This window comes from Euprymna scolopes, chromosome 45 (assembly GCF_053919585.1).
Source record: "Euprymna scolopes isolate OS-2025 chromosome 45, ASM5391958v1, whole genome shotgun sequence".
In the NCBI taxonomy this organism is placed as follows: Eukaryota; Metazoa; Mollusca; class Cephalopoda; order Sepiida; family Sepiolidae; genus Euprymna; species Euprymna scolopes.
In genome coordinates this window covers 28,708,645-28,720,680 of record NC_136526.1, presented here as the reverse complement: position 1 = coordinate 28,720,680, position 12,036 = coordinate 28,708,645, and positions in this window count along the sequence as shown.

Sequence of the window (12,036 nt, the reverse complement as noted above, 5' to 3'; positions counted from 1 at the left end):
ATATGGTTTTCAGGATTCACGTGGGAAACTGATTTGTGCAGAGGATAGAAAGCAAAATTCACGTTGTAAGGCAAAGCTTATAAAAAGAGATAAAAATATGTATTATTTGCTACAGTTGTATTTGCTTCAACAGGTGAATCTGATTGCGATGACTAATGTGTCTTCAAAAATAGAAACTGTAGAGATTTTATTTTCATCTCCAAAAGAGATATTCAATTGTGACTGAAATGCCATTCATTCTTAATAGACATGTTTTATTGTAAGGAAGTTGTTTTTATTGTTTGCAAACAAAAAAACAAAAAAATCATGGAATATCGTACAAATTCTCTTTGTAGGAAGTGGAAAATTCCCCCTAATTTTTTTCTGGTGAAATAAAAGAGAACAAAATAGAATTCCAAATGATGAAAGAATTGTTAAAAAAATTCTCTTCATTTTATTTGTAGGCAGTGAAAGTTAAATAAAATGTTAGAATGTGTGGTAATATGAAAGTTGATTTTGAAGTTCGTCTTATGGGAGGTGAATAAAAAAAATCCTGATATTTGGGGGAGGAAATAAAATGAAATCGTGGAATTCCTGGGAAAAGACCCTCTTTGGTACAAAGTGTGCTAAAAGTCCTTCTGCGGGAGATGAGTTAAAATTCTTCCTGTTCTTTTTTTTTTTTTTTCTAATTTGACGGAGGGACAATGATTTCGTCTCTCTGTTTCCAAAGCAAAACTCGTGTCCAAAAAGGAATTATTTTGTTGTATATTATTTAAGTGTGCTCCAATACATTTAGTTTACAATGGGATTTTATCATCCGTATGATCCCAGTTCGAAAATCACCCTGTGTTATTTTTTTTTTTTACATGTTTCTGGTGTTTCAAGGCTTATGTAATATGAATGCATAATTTGTTTATATTATGTATTGTAAGTATATGAATCGTGTAAAATTTATATTATGTATTGTAAGTATATGAATCGTGTAAAATTTATATTATGTATTGTAAGTATATGAATCGTGTAAAATTTATATTATGTATTGTAAGTATATGAATCGTGTAAAATTTATATTATGTATTGTAAGTATATGAATCGTGTAAAATTTATATTATGTATTGTAAGTATATGAATCGTGTAAAATTTATATTATGTATTGTAAGTATATGAATCGTGTAAAATTTATATTATGTATTGTAAGTATATGAATCGTGTAAAATTTATATTATGTATTGTAAGTATATGAATCGTGTAAAATTTATACATTTTTGTGTAAAATAAAATATGCTTCAAGTGCGCTTCAATGCCAAATTACAACGTAATATTAGAAAAATAAACAAATATTTTACTTGTTTGAAATTTATAACAAAAATATTCCATTCCCAGTATGTGGTTTTCTTTCTTTTTTTTCTTTTCTTCTTCCTTGCCATGTGGTAAAGTTGGAGAAAGAAAAGTATGTTTGTAAAGAGTTTGGCGTTGTATCTGAGCAGTTGTATTTTGAAATGTTGGAACTGTGCGTAGGCAATGCTAGAACTCACACCCTTGACGATATAATTTTTGTTTTATTATTTATGTACTAAATGACAAATTGGGCATGAAAGGTGTTTGATATTATGGACTGGCCCTGAGAGGCAAGCCTCCAGAAATAAGAAATTACATGAGTAAAAGAAAATGAGGAGTCGCTCAAACCATTTTGGCTTCAGAATCCTAACCCAAAATAAGCTTCAACCACAATGATGCCTAGGTCTTAGTTGGGTCATAATACACTAGATCTTAACTTTTACATATGACCAAACCCGCACCACTCCCCTCCCAAGCCTTCTCCCTTTTATACATAATTCTCCTATAAAACGAGGAGGGTTTCTCAATTAAACTGTGATTAGTTCTGCGTCATCTTCATTCTGATACTAATCCATGAACATAACATGGTGGCAGTGCGTTTACGGAATTTGTATCATCTAAGAAAAATGACAGCTTGCCAAATAAATTGTAAGCAGTATTCCTTGTGGTTTTAACTTCTTATGTTTTTATTTATCACTCGGTCACTCCCATGTAGATAGATTAATGGTGTGCCCTCATTTCATGCTCCCTGCTGACCTCTACAGTCTGTTATCGTGACAGAGTTGCTGTCGCAAGTGATTCTTGCCTAAACTTTTTTCGTCTTCACATTAATTAATTTCCAAAACAGAACACGTCTGTCTTACGGCGATGTCCAGCCGAAGAGAATATGACTACTGCAACTAATACCGTCTCCTTGACTGGCAATATGTCCGGCTTATACACCAGGGCCCCTGAACGACTCATATTTAGTGGGAATAAGGCAGACTCCTAGAAAATATTTCATAAACGATGGTCCACCTGCTTGTTGTTGATAGATTATGATCATAAAGTACAAGAAATTCAGTTTGCCATACTAGAGAACTGCCTGGGCGATGGTGCTATGAAGATATACCAGGGTATGTAATTGCCACCCCAGAGACTGAGGGCACTGTGAAGGACATTCTATAAGCACTGGAGGAGTATTCTGTCGGAATTCTCAATGAAACTTATGAGAGATTTGCATTCCATCAGAGGAAGAGGCTTTTGTCAAGTTTTACAATGATTTAAGAGAACTGTCGAAAATGTGAAATTTTTGCGCTTGATGCAGTGACTCAATTCTGCACACCAGATCATAGAACGTGTCCATGACCAGTTAAACCAAGAAGGATCTGCATATGCAGAGCGGCTGAAATGGCCTCCGTTCACAGTTAAGGAATGGAACTAGATGCAGCCCAGGTGATCAGGGTACATGAAACCAGTCGAGTCAAAGAACTAATCTCCAAAAGATAATTTTTGGCTACACGTGTGTTAAAACGCAGCAAATGCTCAGCCCATGGCAAACTGTACCATGCATACAATACGAAAGGGCACTTCTAGTCTAAGTGTCCTACCAAAGACATGAAAACAAAGACACAACACACGAATGAATGAAAGCAAGAAACATGTTGCACCTCCACTACGAGAACATCAACTAGACTCATCATGATTAGAGAAAGATGAAAAATACACGCACTACTGATGAATACGATAAAACCTGCAAAGACAAAACAGGCAAAAGAAGTCAAATACCTTCTTCTACTGAATTAAAAAGAAGTTGTTTTCCAGATTAACATACGGGCATCTATTAATACTTTCTCTGAAAAGTTTTTCAAGAGGATGAAACCCTACAAAGGGGTCTTATCAATGTGGAACAAATCTCTGATGAAACCACTCGTTGTATGCCAAAGAAAAATTTAAAAAAAAAATAAAATACAACAAACCTACTCAGTAGAATTTGTAATATTCAAAGATGAAGATGACTGCCAACCACTGCTTGGCCTACGGGTGATCATGTGGAGATAAAACAAAACTTCCACCGTGCTACAGCAGTCAACATAGAGAAAAACTATGAAGAGATATTTGATGATCAACTCGGCAAACTGCTGGATGTTACCACTTTCCAGCTCAAGTTAGATGCAATACCAGTTGTAATGCCCAATCGGAGAATACCTGTAGCCATACGTTCTGAACTGAAAAAAGAGTGAAGTCGACTAATCAAATTAGGAGTAGAAAACCCACTCCATGGGTTAGCCAACTTATCAGCACAAGAAATAAAAATTAGACAATGAGAATATGCCTGGTGTCGGAAATTTATCCTCTTTCAGATAGATTCGACGCGAAACTAACAGCCTGCAGAAAAAAATAAAAGGAGGTGTAAAGAATAAAATAGAATGGTCTTGTTTTTAAAACGAAGAAGAGATTTTATTTACAAAAAATTGCAAATTTTTCCGTTTGCAGTCATTAAATACAAAAACAAAGAATGCCAAAGTAACCACATACAATACAAAAAAAACGCTGGTTCGTATATTGAAAATGTATCAATGAACGAATACAATATTAAAATTCAAATAGGAGTAGTTCCTAATCACTCTCCTAAATGCTATAAATTTTAAGGAACATACTCACAAATTGATGGCAGTTAGCACATGTGCTTTTTTTCTCAATTTAAAGTCGTTTAAAATTACTCTCCTTCAAAATATGTGCAAACCGTAGCCACGTAAATAAAGTTTTCAGAAGTCTGCCTCGTCGCGTCCGGGTATTCTTTGCAGGGTTATACTTCTTTGAAGGAAAGGCTCAGGATATTCCACATCTGCGTGGGGCAATGAATTCATGTCCAATCTCTATGCTGCAGGAATCCAAAAGAGCCCGATTTTTGCGTTGGGACTCGCGACGTCATCATCAGGGAGCTAGCACCGCCCTCTCATTCAAATTAAAGGGAGTTTTGTACAAACCCACAATATACGAGACTAAGGTCAATAAAAGATACGAAATACAGAAAATCAAATATAAGAACCAGAATAAAAATATAATAAATGTATACAGGGGGATGCACAATTATTGGTACAAAAAAATTGGATCCTCACGTGCTCAACAAAGCATTCATGCGATAGCACTGCACCAATTCTCAAAAATGTCCTTCATTACATGAGAGATACAAGAATATTCACAACAGTGGGCCTATCATCAGGATATTGGCATGTTGGGCTCGATGATGCATCCAGTTACGTGACTACCTTTCAAACATGCTTTGATTGATACTGTTGACGCTGGTTATCATTTAGCAGGAACTCCTCAACAGAGATATTCCAAAGAAAGCTGAATGAACAATTTCAAGATATTCAGGAAGTTGTCATGATTGTAGATGATCATTTATGGGGAAAACAGAAGATCATGACAAGCAGCTCCACAAAATGCCAAACAATAAAACTTAACTCAGAAAAACTAGAAACCAGACTAAACGTGATCACTTTCATGGGGCATTCGAGTCGACCCAGAAAAAGTGAGTGCTATCACTGATATGCCAGCATCAGGAAACATTAAAGCTATCCACAAATTCCTAGGCATGACAAACTATATAGGGAAATTTATTCCAAATCTTATAACAATGACAAAACTCCTCCAGAACGTAACCAGCAAGATCCTTAAAAAATGTGATGTTAGATACAGTCTTAGTAGAGGCAGGAAAAAAGTAAAAGACTCTTTATGGACAATCTCAAACTTTATGCAGAGGCAGAAAAACAGCTTGTCGCCCTGATACTTTCACAGAGGACGCCCGCATGGAGTTTGACTTTGACAAATGTGCCAAATGCACAATAAAAAAGGAAAAGACAACATCCAAACATCTTCAGTTCAACGACGGCTTTATTGAAGATCTAGGAGAGGATGCCACATAAGTAACTTGGTTTAGAGGAAAATGTAATTGTGGAGCATGAAAAACTGAGATATAAAGCGGAACAAGAATACATCTTAAAAAGATCCCCAAATCTGAATTAAGCCCCCAAAACAAACTGACATAAATCATCTTGCAATCCCTGTCATCACATATGGTTTTGGTATTATTGACTGGCCTCAATGCAATATCATTAGGCTGAATAAAAAGACCAGGAAATTCCTAACCTTACATGAAATAATATACCAAAACAATGTATTGACAGTATATACTTATCACGAAAAGAGGGTGGCCTCGGTCTCACTGTTATAAACCATGCATATCGAAAAATACACGGAAATCGAGATAGACACAAGAAAACATGGATGGGAACAACATAAAGGAGCAGGAAAGTTCCTAGAGGAGCTTAACCTGGAGTATTTAGACAGGGATGCTTCACTCCAAGAGTGGAAGATTTCCACTTAATGGAGACTCATTGTAGCCAGTCAAGATCCGGGCTTATTCACAAATTGATTTAAAAAATGGCCAACGCAGGTTTTGCTACTCAGAGATTGACAGTCGAAGCCACCTAATATCTGGATGCCCAATCTTATTGGCAGATGGTCTTTTCACTGTCAGCCACAACAAAGTATGAAAATACCTCCATTTGGAAGATTTGTGGAGAGAAAGAAAGTGTCAAAACTTTCACAGAGGATGCCCGCATCTGAGAACATGAACCACCACCGATAACATCAAATGGAAAAGTTCTATGACAAAGACCAGCAGGCGGGCAGATAAAACAAGGCCATCAAACCAGACATTGTAATATGAAAAAAAAGCCCGAAAGAACTGTGCTCATTATTGATGTCACAGTCCCAAATGATTTTGGCCTTAACAGAGCTGAATGAGAAAAGATAAAATATCAGGTCCTAAAAAATGATCTAAAAACGACATGGTCTCTGAAAGAAATAAACATTATACCGGTTGTGATAGGAGCAACTGGTTTAATAAAAAAGAATCTTCAGAAATACTTAGAAGCAATCCATGGAAGACCAAGCTGTAATGAAATACAGATAGCAGCCATAAAAGAAACAGCGTCTACTCTTAAAAGAGCCCTTAGATATAAATTTAAATTGTAACGGAATCAAGTGTTAGCTCCAGGAGGGATTAACCCCTAGATCTTTTAAACCTAACTAGAGTAAATTAAAAAAAGAAAAACATGAATGCCTGCTAGACACTATACTAGAGTATCCTATGTCTCTCTGTATAAGGGTTTGTCAGGGCAATCTGTCATAGGGATACTTCCCTCCTACAAGTAAACCCTGACCAAATATTCAAATTTGCATAGTATTCACAGCCTTAAATAGTTCTCTCGAGTATGGCTTAGCTACACTGGCTTTATTAGGAACAGTGCACCTTCCGCAAGAGATGTTACTTCAATTAACAGCACTAGATACTTCATCAGAAAATGAGATGAATGCTTGTTCTGGGATAATTGAGATCAATATTTAATGAAACATTCGACTATCTATGGATTTCATATAGAGATCAATATTTAATGAAACATTCGAATATCTATTGATTTCATATAGAGATCAATATTTAATGAAACATTCAAATATCTATTGATTTCATATAGAGATCAATATTTAATGAAACATTCGAATATATATGGATTTCATATAGAGATCAATATTTAATGAAACATTCGAATATCTATTGATTTCACATAGAGATCAATATTTAATGAAACATTCAAATATATATGGATTTCATATAGAGATCAATATTTAATGAAACATTCAAATATATATGGATTTCATATAGAGATCAATATTTAATGAAACATTCGAATATCTATTGATTTCATATGGAGATCAATATTTAATGAAACATTCAAATATCTATTGATTTCATATAGAGATCAATATTTAATGAAACATTCGAATATCTATTGATTTCATATAGAGATCAATATTTAATGAAACATTCGAATATATATGGATTTCATATAGAGATCAATATTTAATGAAACATTCGAATATATATGGATTTCATATAGAGATCAATATTTAATGAAACATTCAAATATCTATTGATTTCATATAGAGATCAATATTTAATGAAACATTCGAATATCTATGGATTTCATATAGAGATCAATATTTAATGAAACATTCGAATATCTATGGATTTCATATAGAGATCAATATTTAATGAAACATTCAAATATCTATTGATTTCATATAGAGATCAATATTTAATGAAACATTCGAATATCTATTGATTTCATATAGAGATCAATATTTAATGAAACATTCGAATATATATGGATTTCATATAGAGATCAATATTTAATGAAACATTCGAATATCTATTGATTTCACATAGAGATCAATATTTAATGAAACATTCAAATATATATGGATTTCATATAGAGATCAATATTTAATGAAACATTCGAATATCTATTGATTTCATATGGAGATCAATATTTAATGAAACATTCAAATATCTATTGATTTCATATAGAGATCAATATTTAATGAAACATTCAAATATCTATTGATTTCATATAGAGATCAATATTTAATGAAACATTCGAATATCTATTGATTTCATATAGAGATCAATATTTAATGAAACATTCAAATATCTATTGATTTCATATAGAGATCAATATTTAATGAAACATTCGAATATATATGGATTTCATATAGAGATCAATATTTAATGAAACATTCAAATATATATGGATTTCATATAGAGATCAATATTTAATGAAACATTCAAATATATATGGATTTCATATAGAGATCAATATTTAATGAAACATTCGAATATCTATTGATTTCATATAGAGATCAATATTTAATGAAACATTCGAATATCTATTGATTTCATATAGAGATCAATATTTAATGAAACATTCAAATATATATGGATTTCATATAGAGATCAATATTTAATGAAACATTCGAATATCTATTGATTTCATATAGAGATCAATATTTAATGAAACATTCGAATATCTATTGATTTCATATAGAGATCAATATTTAATGAAACATTCAAATATATATGGATTTCATATAGAGATCAATATTTAATGAAACATTCAAATATCTATTGATTTCATATAGAGATCAATATTTAATGAAACATTCGAATATCTATTGATTTCATATAGAGATCAATATTTAATGAAACATTCAAATATATATGGATTTCATATAGAGATCAATATTTAATGAAATATTCGAATATCTATTGATTTCATATAGAGATCAATATTTAATGAAACATTCAAATATATATGGATTTCATATAGAGATCAATATTTAATGAAACATTCGAATATCTATTGATTTCATATAGAGATCAATATTTAATGAAACATTCGAATATATATGGATTTCATATAGAGATCAATATTTAATGAAACATTCGAATATCTATTGATTTCACATAGAGATCAATATTTAATGAAACATTCAAATATATATTGATTTCATATAGAGATCAATATTTAATGAAACATTCGAATATCTATTGATTTTATATGGAGATCAATATTTAATGAAACATTCAAATATCTATTGATTTCATATAGAGATCAATATTTAATGAAACATTCAAATATCTATTGATTTCATATAGAGATCAATATTTAATGAAACATTCGAATATCTATTGATTTCATATAGAGATCAATATTTAATGAAACATTCAAATATCTATTGATTTCATATAGAGATCAATATTTAATGAAACATTCGAATATATATGGATTTCATATAGAGATCAATATTTAATGAAACATTCAAATATATATGGATTTCATATAGAGATCAATATTTAATGAAACATTCAAATATATATGGATTTCATATAGAGATCAATATTTAATGAAACATTCGAATATCTATTGATTTCATATAGAGATCAATATTTAATGAAACATTCGAATATCTATTGATTTCATATAGAGATCAATATTTAATGAAACATTCGAATATCTATTGATTTCATATAGAGATCAATATTTAATGAAACATTCGAATATCTATTGATTTCATATAGAGATCAATATTTAATGAAACATTCGAATATCTATTGATTTCATATAGAGATCAATATTTAATGAAACATTCAAATATATATGGATTTCATATAGAGATCAATATTTAATGAAACATTCAAATATCTATTGATTTCATATAGAGATCAATATTTAATGAAACATTCGAATATCTATTGATTTCATATAGAGATCAATATTTAATGAAACATTCAAATATATATGGATTTCATATAGAGATCAATATTTAATGAAATATTCGAATATCTATTGATTTCATATAGAGATCAATATTTAATGAAACATTCAAATATATATGGATTTCATATAGAGATTAATATTTAATGAAACATTCGAATATCTATTGATTTCATATAGAGATCAATATTTAATGAAACATTCTAATATCTATTGATTTCATATAGAGATCAATATTTAATGAAACATTCGAATATCTATTGATTTCATATAGAGATCAATATTTAATGAAACATTCGAATATCTATTGATTTCATATAGAGATCAATATTTAATGAAACATTCGAATATCTATTGATTTCATATAGAGATCAATATTTAATGAAACATTCAAATATCTATTGATTTCCTATAGAGATCAATATTTAATGAAACATTCGAATATCTATTGATTTCATATAGAGATCAATATTTAATGAAACATTCGAATATCTATTGATTTCATATAGAGATCAATATTTAATGAAACATTCGAATATATATGGATTTGATATAGAGTTCAAGTGCAATTCTCAGGTAGATGCCCCTTGATTTCTGAAGACTTCGACTGAAGTAAAATGAGACAAAAATGGAAAGTAAATGTTTGGCATCCAGTTAAATGCCTTATCTCCAGCAAAACTAAAATAATAAGAAATTTAAAACAAGAGATCTTGAATGTTTAATGGACACTACGAGTGTCTGAGATCCCTTTGTACAGGGTTTTGTTAGGACAGCCTTACATAACGATAAAGACCTTTTTATCCTTATGTGATGCTGTGCTGAGAAAGGAGTACTTTAATACTCATATCGAAATCACGTGTTAGCCCAAGGAAGGGAGCCCTTGATTTCTGACGACTTGATTTATTTATTATTTTTTATTTATTTATTATTTATTAATTTATTATTTATTTATTATTTATCAATTTATTATTTATTTATTTATTATTAATTTATTATTAATTTATTTATTTATTATTTATTTATTTAATGTTTATTTATTATTTATTCATTATTTATTTTATTTATTTAATTTAGTTATTATTTTATTTTATTTATTTATGTTTTATTTATTTATTTACTATTCATTTATTATTTATTCATTATATTTATTTATTATTTTATTTATTTATTGCTTATTTGTTTATTATTTATTTATTAGTTATTTATTTATTTATTTGTAATTTTTTTATTAATTTATTTCCTAAAAAATCTAATTTCATTGGCCAAAATCGTACACATATTGAGCGAACAGAACTATTGTTAAATATGTGAAGCTTAAATGTCTGAAAAATCAATGATATGCTTATACGCATTAAAATTTAATTATTCGCGACTACACACGTCAGAATATAAATCATCTTTAACTACACACATAACCCACACTCACATGAAGTGTGTGGATCAACATGTTCACGAAATTCATCTTCACAATAACGCATGCAATCACATACTTGAGAGAACTTGAATGCTTACTAGACACTATCCTTGAGTGTCTGAGGTCTCTCCATACAGAGATTTGTCAAGGCATTCTGGCATGAGAACATTTTTTCCTAGAAGTAAACCCTGACCAAAACTTCAAAATCACATAGTATCAACAGCTCAAATAAGATCTCGGGACGGATGACCCATACTAGCTTTTATGAGGAATGGTGGGCCTTCTCCAAGTGATGAAGAATGGTGCGCCTTCTCCAAGTGATGAAGAATGGTGCACCTTCTCCAAGTGATGAAGAATGGTGCGCCTTCTCCAAGTGATGAAAAATTACCTTCATTAACAGCACAAAGCTGGATGATCCACCACACTAGATGAATTATTTTCCTGAAATTCAGTCAGACCAAGAGACCACAAAGAAAGGTATGCTATAACGTTTACATGGTCAATTGGGAAAAGGGGAATAACGTTATCAACTTACTTATTACTAACTAACGCTTGAGAGTTAAAAGAGAACTTTATCTATGTATCTCATATAGAGATCAAGTGATAGTCACAAGTATGAGAACCTTTGATTTCTGAGAATTTCGACTGAAGAAACATAGAAATTTCTGCCCTTCTTGAACGATAAACTTCACTCCAAGATATTTGCTTTTTATATAAATTTTAAATACATTGTAAATGTTGCAAATTTTAAGCATAGCTATTGAAAATATCAATTTGTACGATAATTTTTACTAGAATTGTTCAACTAAACTATCAAACGCAATTCAAGGGACGTCACTCTGTCATGCTTCGCATATTTTAAAACCATGATCTTAAAACAGTCGACTTTAACCCAATATTTAAGTGAATATTTATATTTTTTGTATTCCTCTACGAAGAAAAATGAAAGATTTAAATGGAAATACTGTAATTTTAAATCAATTTAAGTCAAACAAACACGTGTTTATTTTTTTTTAAAAACGTGTTTATTTCTTTTAAAAACACGTTTATTTCTTTTCAATGACGCCCAGTGAGTGACGTCACCAAATTCGGCAGATCTAGATCCCGGTTGTGCAATGGTATTTAGCGGTCACTCAGATG